The sequence below is a fragment of the Felis catus genome, chromosome A1 (assembly GCF_018350175.1).
Source record: "Felis catus isolate Fca126 chromosome A1, F.catus_Fca126_mat1.0, whole genome shotgun sequence".
Classification (NCBI taxonomy): Eukaryota; Metazoa; Chordata; class Mammalia; order Carnivora; family Felidae; genus Felis; species Felis catus.
This window is the reverse complement of record NC_058368.1, coordinates 15,313,477-15,326,822: the sequence shown is the minus strand read 5'-3', so window position 1 is coordinate 15,326,822 and position 13,346 is coordinate 15,313,477.

The following is a 13,346-nucleotide window of genomic DNA, read 5'->3' as shown; positions in this document are numbered from 1 at the left end:
CCAGAGATACACAGAGATATTCACTGTAAGCTTTGGAAGCACATAAACTTACTCAGCCCTGGCGGCTAGGGAGGGCTTTCTGAAGGGTGGCCCTAAATCAAGTTTTAAAAGACTGGCAGGAAGTGGTCAGGGGTGAGGAATTGGGGAGCCCTTGAGTAGAGGTGAGGGCATTCCAGACAAGCAACAATAGGCTTCTTGCACAACAGAGGGTCCTACTCCACTTAGATGTGGTATCGTTGTTGTCCCAATGAGCAAGCATGCATATCTCATTCACATTTCACATTTTATAATCAGGCAAGTAAGTATTCATTCATTTTTTCAAATAATATTTACAGAGCAGGTAGTATGTGGTGGGCAATTTGCTAGGTACTGAAATCAAAGGAAGATATTTTTGTCATGGCTGGTGAAAGAACTCATGCCTAGGTCCGTAAATGTAAATGTTTTAAATGAGTGAAGGGAATCTGAAAAGTGGAATAGGACAATTATAGGTAAGGGGGGTATTCATGGGGGGGACAATAATAGGTAAGGGCGGTAGTTATGAGGGGAAATGGGGGCAGAATTCTCTGGGTATAAACACTGGTCTGTAAACAGACACTGAAATAAAACAAGAAGGAGACAGGAGTGGAAGGGATTCAAAGCTTTGTTTTCCTGGGACAAAAGAGGCAAAAGAGTCAGAGGTAATGTCAAGAGAGTTCTTTGTGTGATCAGAACGAGATGCAGAGGAATACCATGTGCTTCCGCGGATAGCATAGAAACGAAATGTGAGGAAGTCTCAAGTTTCCTAAATTCAATTGAAAAGCCAAAGACTTACATCAGTATTTGTGGCTGTGTGATTCCATACTCTGAATTAAAAGCCAAAGCATATTGAAGACATAACTCTTGGGAACAACCCAAGCACCTAGGCAGCTGTAACATTTCCTAAGTTTTCCGTAACATAAGATAAAACGGCATGCCTAAGACACTCAGTGAAATGTCATATCCAGGATAAAAGCTGGGTTCTCATTCTTTAGCCACCAAACCATGTCTTTTTTTTTTTTTTTTTTCCAAATGTGTTGTGCTTTTATCCTTCTTGACTCATTGGACCAGCTAGTCATCTCTTCCACAATATGGAAACTATTCTCAGAGAATCGTAGGTTGAAAATCTGGCCTCAGAGAACAGCTCATCGTGTTCCTTGGTGGAGCATAATGAACAGCATGGATTCATTTGCACAGGTTCTCAGGGAAGAATTGAGAGATCAAAGGGCTAAGCTTCCGTCTGCCATGTTTCCTCTTCCTCACTATACCGAAAAGTATACAGAAAAGTGTTTAGTAAACACATCAGGGGAAGGCCAACTGACCCCATGAAGTCCTTCCCTTCTGGACTTCCAGTCTATAGAGATGTTACTAGCCTACTCAGACACTAGAAGAGATGAATGAAAAGAAAATCGAGCAGTCGTATGAAGACACAGGCTAGGAGTAGGTGCTAGCATCTAAACTCCTTAGTAGCAGCTCGACTCGTCTCTCTTTAAAGGTCTCAGTGAAGGTCCCTGTTCCCTCCCTATCTCAGCGGTTAAGGGGCATCCACATGTAGAGCACTGAGTGCCACAATGAGACCAGGGCCTGTTTTAACCTGCTGTCTAACATACACTGCCTCAGGGCCTGTGCCAAGGCCTGGAATCAGAGGTCAGCTTTTTGAGCTATTTCAAATCCATACCTCTAGTTATAACATCAGTGCAAGTGTTCTCATTTGAACGGAGGTGGCCTGAGGCTACAGGCGGCAGTTTTGCTTTAATCCTTCCCTTCAAAACACATGTAAGATGCTAAGAAATGATCTATTGAGAATGCGATGAATTTCAAGAGAGAGACAAATGTTTAAGGGGAGAATCTGTGTCATACGTGCTCACGTTTAACAGGGGACTTTAAACAGGTTAATATATTGGAATGTTGCAAAACAATATGACATACAAGAAGTGGAAACTTAGGGGCGCCTGGGTGGCTGGGTCAGTTAAGCGTCTGACTCTTGATGTCAGCTCAGGTTTCATGAGTTCGAGCCCCACATAGGGCTCTGCACCCACAGTGCAGAGCCTTCTTGAGATTTCTCCCCCTCTCTTTGCCCCTCCCCCACTTGCACTCTCTCTGGCTTTCTCAAAAATAAATAATAAGTGGAAAACAAACAAACAAACAAACAGAAAACCCACCAGAAACTAGTTCTTCTCCTTTACTTAGCTTTGGCCAAGCTTGCCCCCTGAGAACTGAGCCGACCAGGGCTTGAGGCAACCAAAGTAGAGACCAAGCCCCAGTTCCAGGCTGCTCCCTTGTCTGCCAAACCTGAGCACAGCCCCAACCACCCTCCAGGCTGTTCCTTAAGGTTCCTGAGAATCTGGTTATGAGCCCTCACAGGGGATTCATTCAAACCATTTGGTGCTTTGGCATCAAAGCTGAAAGCATCCATGTCAACCTTCCAGCATGCCAGTTGACAATTGGCTCCTAGACTCTGCTCTGGTCCTGCCCGATCTCTCATCTTGTTCTGGCATCTCCACACCCCAGCAGCTCCACCCCTCATGCCATGCTTCCCCCCAGCCTCACATAGACAGTCACCCAGCTGGCTGCCTCCACGTAGCTTATGAAAAGAAAGGAAAGGAAAGCTAACCAAAGAAAAGAGAAAACAGAAGAAGGGAGGACAGACTAATACAGAGCCCCAACATTCTTCAGAGTACTCTGTATTTTCGCAAGAGAAACAGGATGGAATTGAGGGCAGAGGAGAAGAATGTCAATAGTTGTTTGACTTATCCTCCTGCACATCAGACATCTTAATAGAGAAGAACAAATACAGAGAAATAAAAAGGGTCCTGAGAAAAGTGGGGGGAAATTTTTTTAAATTATTTTTTTAAAGACTTTACTTTTTATTATTTTTCAGTTTTTATTTTAGAGAGAGAGACAGCATGAGAAAGGGGCAGAGGCAGAGAGAGAATCCCAAGCAGGCTCCATGCTCAGAACAGAGTCTGATGCGAGGCTCAGTCCCATGAGCCGTGAGATCATGACCTGAGCCAAAATCAAGAGTCAGACACTCAGCCTACTGAGCCACCCAGGCGCCCCTAAAAACGACTTTAATAAAGAGAATGAACTTGCATTTATAATTTAAACATTTAATTTCAATTTTTAATCCTCAAAATGACCCTTGGGGTAGGTGATAGTAAACCAATTTCATAAAAAAGGAAACTGAGTCTCAGAGTTGACTGAAGTCTGACTCAGCAATTTTCCTTCTAGTTTTCTATCCTGCTGTGAGAAATACTCATACATGTGCAGAAAGATGTATGCACGAGGATGTTAATGGCAACATTATTATATCAAAAAATTCAAAATAAATCTCCATATATAAGAAAGTGATTAACAACATACTATAGATATTAATTAGTGGCATATCTTGGGGATACCATTTAGCTATATATTTTTTAATGCAGCAAATGTATTTGTAATAGGTAGAAAGCTCTTCAAGAGGCATATGGGTGGCTCAGTCAGTTAAGCATCCGACTCCTGATTTCAGCTCAGATCACAATCTCCTGGTTCGTGAGTTCAAGCCCCACATTGGGCTCTGCACTGACAGTCCAGAGCCTGTTTTGGGGTTCTCTCTCTCTCTCTCTCTCTCTCTCTCTCTCTCTCCCTCTCTCTTGCCCCTCTGCCCTCACTCTCTCTCTCAAATAAGTAAACTTAAAAAAAAAAAAAGAAAGCTCTTCAAGTAAAAAAAGTTGCTGAACAATATGTTTAGTATGATTCCATTTATGTTAAAGATTTTTTCTTCATATATTTTTATCTGTACATATATGTATACAGATGGTTATAAAAACTATGAAAGGACACACACCAAAACTTCAATATACAGGCAAAATGAAGAGCCTCCTTCACCCAACACCTCCCACATCACCTGAAGTTCTTTTTCTTTTCCCAGAGAAAGCCATTTCCTGTATATATTTCTTTATTGTTTGGCTTTTTTTTTTTCAATGAGAATATATTCACAATTCCTTGTATAATTATTAAAACAAAGTTTGTTTTTTAAAACCATATGATCCTGTGCAAATATATCATGCTGCTATGATATTAGTTTTGCACAGGAAACATCTGCTACTTTGCAAAAGCCTGAAAGTAAATTGGCCTTTCTTTTTTGCCTTTTTCTTATGTCAGCAGCAGCAACAAATTCCTATGGGACCCTTAGCAAAACAGATTACCCTTCACGCTTGCTTCTGACTGATGGAGAGACTTAGAATGCAGACTAGAGACATGGACAGAATTGCCGGGTCACCTGCAAGCAGTATTTAACATCTGTAGGCAATGTAAGGTCTCATTCCATGATGTCCTCAACAGCTGCTGGAAGGCCAAAATTATATTTAATGCAAGTCCGCCTCACCAGTCTAGACATAGGAAGGAACAGATGAGAGCGGGATCCTTAAGCAGCTCTCATATCCTGAGCTGAAATAAGTGACCATCAAAAGGCAGAGCTGAAGAAATACCAAAAGGACACACTGAAGTCATTAGCAGAACTAGCAGGAAGTAGAGTCTATATCTGCCTTAATACCATGAAGAAAACCTGTTCTTGTACAAATTTTAACGAATGCCAAAATTCTGTCTCTCATATGTTTCCCACTTGATTCCCCACAACTATGGCAAACAGCGTAGGCAGTGATGATATTTCCTCAGGGGAGGAAACTGAGACTCAGAAAGGAAAGGTGATTGACTTGAGAACCCAGCCAGTGAAGGGGGTGCGGCTTGTTGCCCCTCGTCTGATTTCTGGGCACAGCAGTTACATGGCCTGGGAGGCAGAGCCCCCCTCCACACATCAGTTTCTGGCAGGCATTAAAGGAGCCGCAGGGTCCCTTTTCTGGCAGGTTCAGCAGGCTGCGAACATTCCTCCAGCCCTACTCAGCATTCTCTCAGTAACACCTCCGGTGTTGACATCTATAGACCAGGACAATTAAATATGGATGTCTGTGCAATCACAGACATAATATATCTTCCTGGTGAGCTAAATATATATACATATGTATAAACATAATATATATTTAATATTAAATATATAAATATGATATATATATATTTGTTGTTTTTAAATAGGGCATGCTCTTAGACCTCTCTCTTTCTCTTTATGCCTTAGAAAAAGCCTCAAAAACCTTACTCAAAAAATATGAAGCTCAAAAAATATGAAGTTATTTTTTAAGTCAAATTTTGTTTCCATATGGAAGCACAGCTTTTGATATAATACTATGTACCCTTAAATTAATAATAAAAGAACATCCAGAAAGATAGGCTGATGGCAGAATGCCAAAATTAACTTCAGAGAAATGCAAGCCAACTGACAAAAGGAATAGAGGGCAGCTGGGGAAGGACAGAAAACCAAACAGACATAGCAGATGGCCTGAGAGCAGGTCTGCTTTTCTCAAGTAACCACCAGCTCTGCAGGCATGAGGTGCATGGAGGGGGACGATGAGTTCATTCACACAGTATGGGAGCCCCCTTTCTGGGTGGCCTGGTCTCCCTGTCACCAACCAGGAAGATACACACAATAAGGCTTTCGGAGTGCCGTGAGATCACACTTGTGGATGCAGCAAGAGCATTTTCCCCATTATGCCTTCACTCTCATTGTCTACCCATGTGACCTTAGTTAAATCGCTTATTTTTTTGAACCTCTTCCTTATCTGTACAAGGAAAGCATCACTCTGCCCGACTCACAGAGCTGTCCGAAAGATGCAAATGCTTTCTGCACATAAAGCACAACACAAACGAAAGATTCTGACTCGCACTAGCATTGCCCCGCGGATGAAAGAAAGATTAAATGAGTTTAATCAGGGTTAAACACACAGAACTAAGAAATAACCGGGAAGTTAGTCAGAAGGAAAGCTAAGGCTATTTAGGGAGCAAAAACAGGACAGGATAGTGATATGGATGGCTAGGGCACTTCTTATTTTAATTTTATTTTACTATTTTACTCCTATGATACAAATGAAAGCAATAGCAATTATTAAAGCTACAAATTGAGAGTCAAGCACTGCACAGGTGGTTTGTGTACCTCACTGTTAGTATGAGTCATGGCATGATAAACAATGCTGCTAAATAACAGATGACTCTTTTTACAACAAGTTAGTTATTTTTTCATTCAACAATTTTTTACTGAGGGCCTACCAAGCACTGGACCACTGCTAGGCTATAGTGGGATGAATACTGTGAAAAAAACAAAGTGGTGACAAAACGGTGCAGGGTGTTGGTAGAGGTCAGGGGAGGACATCTTCTTTTCATAAAAGTGGTCAGGGGAGGCTGCCTGGAAGAGGCAGCATTTGAGCGGAGAGTTGAAGAATGAAAATGAGCCTTTGCAGAACTGAGAGTGGAGCATTTCAAGCAGACAGAATGGCAAATTTAAAAGGGGAAAGGATAGGAAAGAACCTGACATAGATGAGAAACATAAAGGAGCCCAATGTGGCTGGAGTTTAGTTGCAGCATATACGTTTAGTTGCATCTTGTAAGGCACGGTTTTGTGAGTACCTCGCAGATGCCATGAAAATTTAAACAGCAGACATACTGCACTATGAAAGAGGTAGAAATGCTTTGTCCCATCATGAACAATGGGGACCTGGGGATCTGTTCACCCACCCACAGACAGGGACACATGATGAATGGGTTCATCTTGAGCACAGCACTCAACTATATCTACCGTAGCCCACATTTATCACTGTTAAAGCAGTTGACGTCCTGTATTTTCTGTGCAGATCAAAATAGCATCAATTGAAAAGACAAAGAGGACGCATCTTTCCTCCACTATTATAAGAGACTTGGAAGATACCTCTGGCCAATAAAATACTCTCCATTTACCGTAGTTTTGCATAAGGTGCCATTTTTACTTAATAAGATAGGAGAGTAATTGAATATAATTTTAAAAGAAGACCTTCAGAGGATTGCTGTGACAGGTTCTAAAAACACTTTGGAATTAAATCAGTCTATGAACAAATATTTAGTTTGTTTCTACTATACTATGCACTGTGGAAAACGCAAAGTAACAAAAGGCAAAGCTACTTCCCTTGAGGAATTTACAACTTACCTGTGGAGAAAAGTTGTATTGAAAAGAGAAATTTAATAAGAAATTGTATGTCATGAAATACAATGAATGTTCTTTTGTATAGCTTAAACTGCTGTATGAGTCCAGAAAAAAACAACAACAACAATCATTTGGGGCTGATGTTAATCACATAAAGTTTCGTTATGCCCGGTGTATGGAAGATAATCAATAAATGCTTTGTTTGGATGAATAAGTGAAGCATATTTGAGTTTGGACTACAAGAATGTGTGGAAAATTAATTGGCAATGAGAAATAGAGGATCTCAAGGCAAGGGGACCAGCAGGATCTTATGCATGGGTGGGAATAAATATGACATATAGAGCGTCAATAGAGGTAGGCTGTGTGAAGAAAAATCATACCAGTTGACATAGGACCAGCAAAATTAAAACTTTGGATTTGACTCAAGAAGCTGTTCTAGGTTCCTGAGAAAGAGAGGAACATGCTGAAAACAATGTTTTAGGAAAATTACTCTCATAGTTGTATTCAAGGGAAAAGAAACAGAAGACAAAAAGTCCAGTTACAAATTACATAGACATTTTTAGAATAGCACAGTATAAAAAACAAATCCATAAATACCTAAAGTTATATATAAGTTAAAGACTTTGTACAGTGCATGTATGATAATAGTAAGAGGATGAATGATGAGGTTATCAGAGCCTGTTGTTACACATTCGGAAGATCCAAGCTGTGCCTCTCTGTCTGAAATGCTCCCTTGCTGTTGCTCACACATACACCTGCCATGTACATTCCTGCCTGAGGGCATTTACACCTACTGTTCCTTCTACCTGAAGTGTTCTTTCCCAAACATCTGAAAGAGTGGCTCCTTCACTCCTTCATTCCTCTATTCAAATACCTCCTCAGGGGCGCCTGGGTGGCTCAGTCTGTTAAGCCTCTGACTCTTGATTTTAGCTCAGGTCATGATCTCATGGTTCATGAGTTCGACCCCTGTGTTGGGCCCCGTGCTAACAGTGCTGAGCCTCCTTGGGATTCTCTCTCTTTCTCTCTCTCTCTCTCAAAATAAATAAACTTTAAGACAAACAAAAATAATTTTTTTAAAAAAGAAAAAACAACTATCACCTCCTCGGTGGGCCTTTCTAAACCACGCTATTAGAAACTGCAGCCATCCAGAACCCTCTACTTCCCCTCCGCGTTATTCTACTTCAGAGCAGTTATTATCATCTCACATTTTATGTATTTTACTGATTTATTTGTTTATTGACTTTTCCCCCCAATTAGAATATTAAGTGAGGGACTTTTGTTTGTTTTGTTCATTGTTTTATCTCCAATATCTGGAACATTTACAGATACATTTACATGTAAGTTTTTTCTTACTATTTAAATATCCTTAAAGATAATTGGCTTTCTAAATAAAAATAATAAGGAGGCACTGCAGTGTTAATATATATAGTTTGAAAATGTATGACAACAACAGCACAAAATATAGGAGTGGAATAAAGGAAGTATGCTTTATTTTAAGTCTCTTACTATTGTGATAAGTCATATAATCTTACCTGAGGCTAAAATGTGACAAGTAAACTATGTGTACTATAGATTACAAGGCAACAACTAAAAAAAAAAAATTAACAAAACAAAGAGTAACCACTATTATGACATCAATGGAGGGGCACCTGGGTGGCTCAGTCTGCTAAGCGACCGACCTCGGCTCAGGTCATGATCTCGCTGTTCCTATGTTCAAGCCCTGCGTTGGGCTCTGTGCTGACGGCTCAGAGCCTGGAGCCTGCTTCAGATTCTGTGTCTCCCTCTCTCTGCCCCTCCCCCACTCACACTCTGTCTCTCTCTCCTTCAAATCTAAACATTAAATTTTTTTTAAAAAAGACAACAATGGGGGCGCCTGGGTGGCGCAGTCGGTTAAGCTTCCGACTTCAGCCAGGTCACGATCTCACGGTCCGGGAGTTCGAGCCCCGCGTCGGGCTCTGGGCTGATGGCTCAGAGCCTGGAGCCTGTTTCCAATTCTGTGTCTCCCTCTCTCTCTGCCCCTCCCCCGTTCATGCTCTGTCTCTCTCTGTCCCAAAAATAAATAAACGTTGAAAAAAAAAATTAAAAAAAAAAAAGACAACAATGGAGAGAAAATGAAATAATAAAAAAATGCATGCAACTAATCCAAAAAGGGGAAAAAAAAAGAGAAAAAAGGAAGCACAAAACAGATAAGACAAATAGAAAATAAATAAAATATTAGAGGCACTCCTAAACAAATCTATAATTACACTCAATGGAAATGGTCTGAACATCCCAACTAAGCTACCAAGATTACCAAAATAAAACAGCAAGACCTCACTATATGCTATCTATAAGAAAAACACTTTAAATATATAGACACAGACAAGTTAAGTAAAAGAATGTGAAAAGATATATTATTCTAATACTAACCAAATGAAATCTAGGGAGGCTACAGGAATATCAGATAAAGTAGATTTGAGAACAAAGAATATTATCAAAGATAAGGATCGTCTTTTCAGAAAAAATAAATGGTCAATTCATTAAGATGACATAAAAATCGTAAATGTTTATGCACCTAATAACAGAGCTCCAAAATACATGAACTGATATAACTGAAAGGAGAACTGAAAAAATTCAGTTACAGTTGGAGATTAAAGCAGCAAAACAAGAAAAAAATCAATAAAACCAAACGATTCTTCTGGAAAATCAGTAAAGTTGTTGAATGTTTAGCCAAAATGATCAGGAAAAAGGAGACACAAATTACTACAATAGGAGTAGGAATGGTGAAAAGAAAAAGAAAGAAAGAAAGAGAATTAAAGAAAGAAAGAAAGAAAGAAAGAAAGAAAGAAAGAAAGAAAGAAAGAAGGAAAGAAAGAAAGAAATCAGGGGAAAAAACCCTCAGAAACACAGACACAAAAATTCTAAACAAAATTTAGCAAGTAAAATTCATTAAAAATCCATTATAACCAAGTGAGGTTTATTTTAACATTCAGAATCAATGTAATTCATATATTATTAACTAAAACAAAAAAAAGCATGTGATTATCTCAGTAGATGCATATAAACCATTTGACAAAATTTAATAACCATTCCTGATAAAACTGTCAGGAAACTAAAATAGAAAGGAATTTTCTCATCCTTATAAGGGGCATTTGTGAAAAATTTTAAACTAGTATCATACTTAATGGAGAAAAACTGAAAAATTTCCCCTTAAGATTAGGAACAAGACAAGAATTCTACTCTCATTACTTCTATTCAGTGGTGAACTGAAGGTTCTAGCCATTGAAATAACATGAGAAAAAGAAATAAAAGACATCAAGATTGGAAAGGAAGAATTAAACTACCTTGATTTGCAGAAATGTGACTATGCAGAAAACCTAATGGAGTGGCTAAAGACTGTTGCAGAATATAGGATCAATTTACAAAAAATAAATATATTTCTATATATTTATAGAAATAATGAATAATCCAAAATTGAAATAAAAAGTAAAAAGCTATTTACAATTTCATCAAAAAATATTAAAGATAAATCTGGCAAAAGATATGAATGACCTATCCACTGAAACCTACAAACTATTACTAGAAGAAAATAAAGAGGACCCAAATATATGGAGTGACACTGTATCTGTGTATCAGGAAGCTAAAATTTAAGATGTAAATTCTTAATAATAATTATATATATTGATATATCAAGTTGATTGTTATATAGAGTCAACAAAATTACAATAAAAATCTCAGGAGGCTTTTTAAAAATAGAAATTTACACAATTTCTAAAATTCATGTGGAAATGCAAATGACTTAGAATAGGCATTGTTGAATAATCATTCAAACAACATTGAAAAAGAAAAGCAAAGTTGGAGAGCTAGCAATACATGATTTCAAGAATTGTTACAAAGCTACTATAATCAGAAAGCATGGTTTTGGCATAACAGGCAAATAAATCAATGAAACAGAATAGGGTCCAGAAATAAATCCACATATACATATACAACTGATTTTTTACAAAGTTTCAAAAGCAATGCAGTAGAGAAAGAATAGTTTTTCAACAAATGGTATGGGAAAATTGGATATCCAAATTAAAAAAGAAAAACAAGAACTTGGATCTGTACCTTGCACCATGTGGCAACTGACATAAAATGGGTTATAGACCTAAATGTGAAATCTAAAACTTGAAAATTTCTAGAAAATGCATAGGAGAAAATCTTTGCAACTTTAGGTTGGGCAAGGATTTCTAAGAACAATAAAAGCACAATCCATTAAAAACATTTAATTGAATTTTCTGTAAATTAAAAACTTCTGTTCCTCAAAATATACTTAAAAAATGAAAATTCATGCAACTAATAACTAAGATTAATTGTTGAAGAGCATATATCTGATAATGAACTTATATCCAGAATAAAGAACTCTCAAAACTTAACAGTAAGAAAACAACCCAGAAGAAATGGGAAAATGATCCAAACCGACATTTCACCAAAGATATACAAATGGCAAGTAAACACATGAAAAGGTACTCAACCCCATCATCCATTAGGTAAATGCAAATTAAAGCGGCAATGAGATACCATTACACATTTATTAGAATGGCCAAAACTAAAAAGATTACACACATCAACTAAGGCATTCAAGAGACTGGAGCTCTCATCAACAGCAGGTAAAAAACAGATTGTCAGTTTCTTTGAAATGTAAACCTGTATCTACTATGTGATGTAGCTGTTCTAGTCCTAGGCTTTTACTCAAGAGAAATAAAAACATCTGTCCATCCAACAACTTGTACTTAAATGTTTATGGCTTCCTATGTAATAGGCACTGGAAAAAGCTCAGATGTCTATCAACAGGTGAACAAACTATGGTATATCCATACCATATGGATATCCATTCCATATGGATACCAATGGAATACTGCTCTGCCATATAAATAAATTAATGCTTAATATATGTTACAACATTGATGAATCTAAAAAAAAGAAGCCAGACCCCCCCCAAAAAAAGGGGGGTGGGGGGTTACCTACTTTATTACCCATTTACATAAAGTTCTAAAAGATATAAAGTAACCCTTAGTTTATTAAACAGGTTAGTGGCGAACTGAAGACAGGCAAAGGAGATGATGGGAGGAGTTGAAAATTTACAAGGAAACTTTTATGGGTGATGGATATGTTCGTTATCTTAATTAGGTTATGTTTTCATGTGTGTATTCATATATCAGATTATCAAAATTATATGGTTAGGTATGGGTCATTTATTGTGTGCCAATTATACTTCAATAAAACTTCTTGTAAAAGTTGGTCCCTTAGTCACACTATCCACATTGCAGGCTCTCAGTAGTCACATGTAGCTGGTGGTTTCCAATGGGGCAGTGCTGATGTACAATATTTTCACTGCCACAGAAAGTTAATTTGGAGAGTGCTGCCCCTAAGGTCTTGGGAAGGGGCTTTCTGAAGACAGAATGGAAGCAGATAAAGAAGGGAACCTGAGAAGAGAGAACCCCATGCTGTGCAGCTTGGCAATCTTACAATGCAGCTGAGTAACTTGAGTTACCGTAAGTCAGCTTCAGGACTTCTGATTCCTTCTATAATTTCTCAGAACTCACAAATCAGCATTTATAACAAAAACTCTTGGTCTCTCAGTAGCTCAAAGTACAGCTATCACAACCACTGCAGAACTAGGCAAGAATTATTTGGGTAAAGTTCCATTACTTCAGAGAGGGTGTGATGGATGCAGGAAGAAGAATGTGGGGTCCTAGATCTAAGGAGACAATTAAACTCCACAAATTGATAGTCTTAGAGGATAAAGCTTAAGGAAACACTGCTGTGATTAGCACTGTAAATGTATACTGGCAGGAAAACATTTACACACTTTGCCTAAACAAAATTCCCAAGTTTCCAAGACCTGGTGCCAGGTGGCACGTAGCAATAAACTGACATGCTGAGAGACCAGGAATAGCTCAGCCTTTCAATGTATAAGTGATAAATCTGGATTTCTGGGCTGCAGACTTATTTTGATATATAGTTTGCTTCCTCTCTTCAGTCCCTTGTACAGATTTACTTTCTGCTTGTCAGTATTTTTTTCCAGTTATACCCAACCCTGGAAAGTTTCCCTGAAACATCACTACTTAAGGTCTTCCTGTTATCACCTGGGGTCTGAGAGGTGTAGAGTCACGTAAACTCATTTGTTTCCCCTCAGAGTGCAACCTTCTCCCTGAACACTAGCTCCTTTAGAACCCCCAAACCACTGCTGTTTACCTTCCCGTGGCTTCTTCTCAACCCAATCAACCCAAGAGCCAAATCACCAATCCTCTGAGAAAGAAAGGAT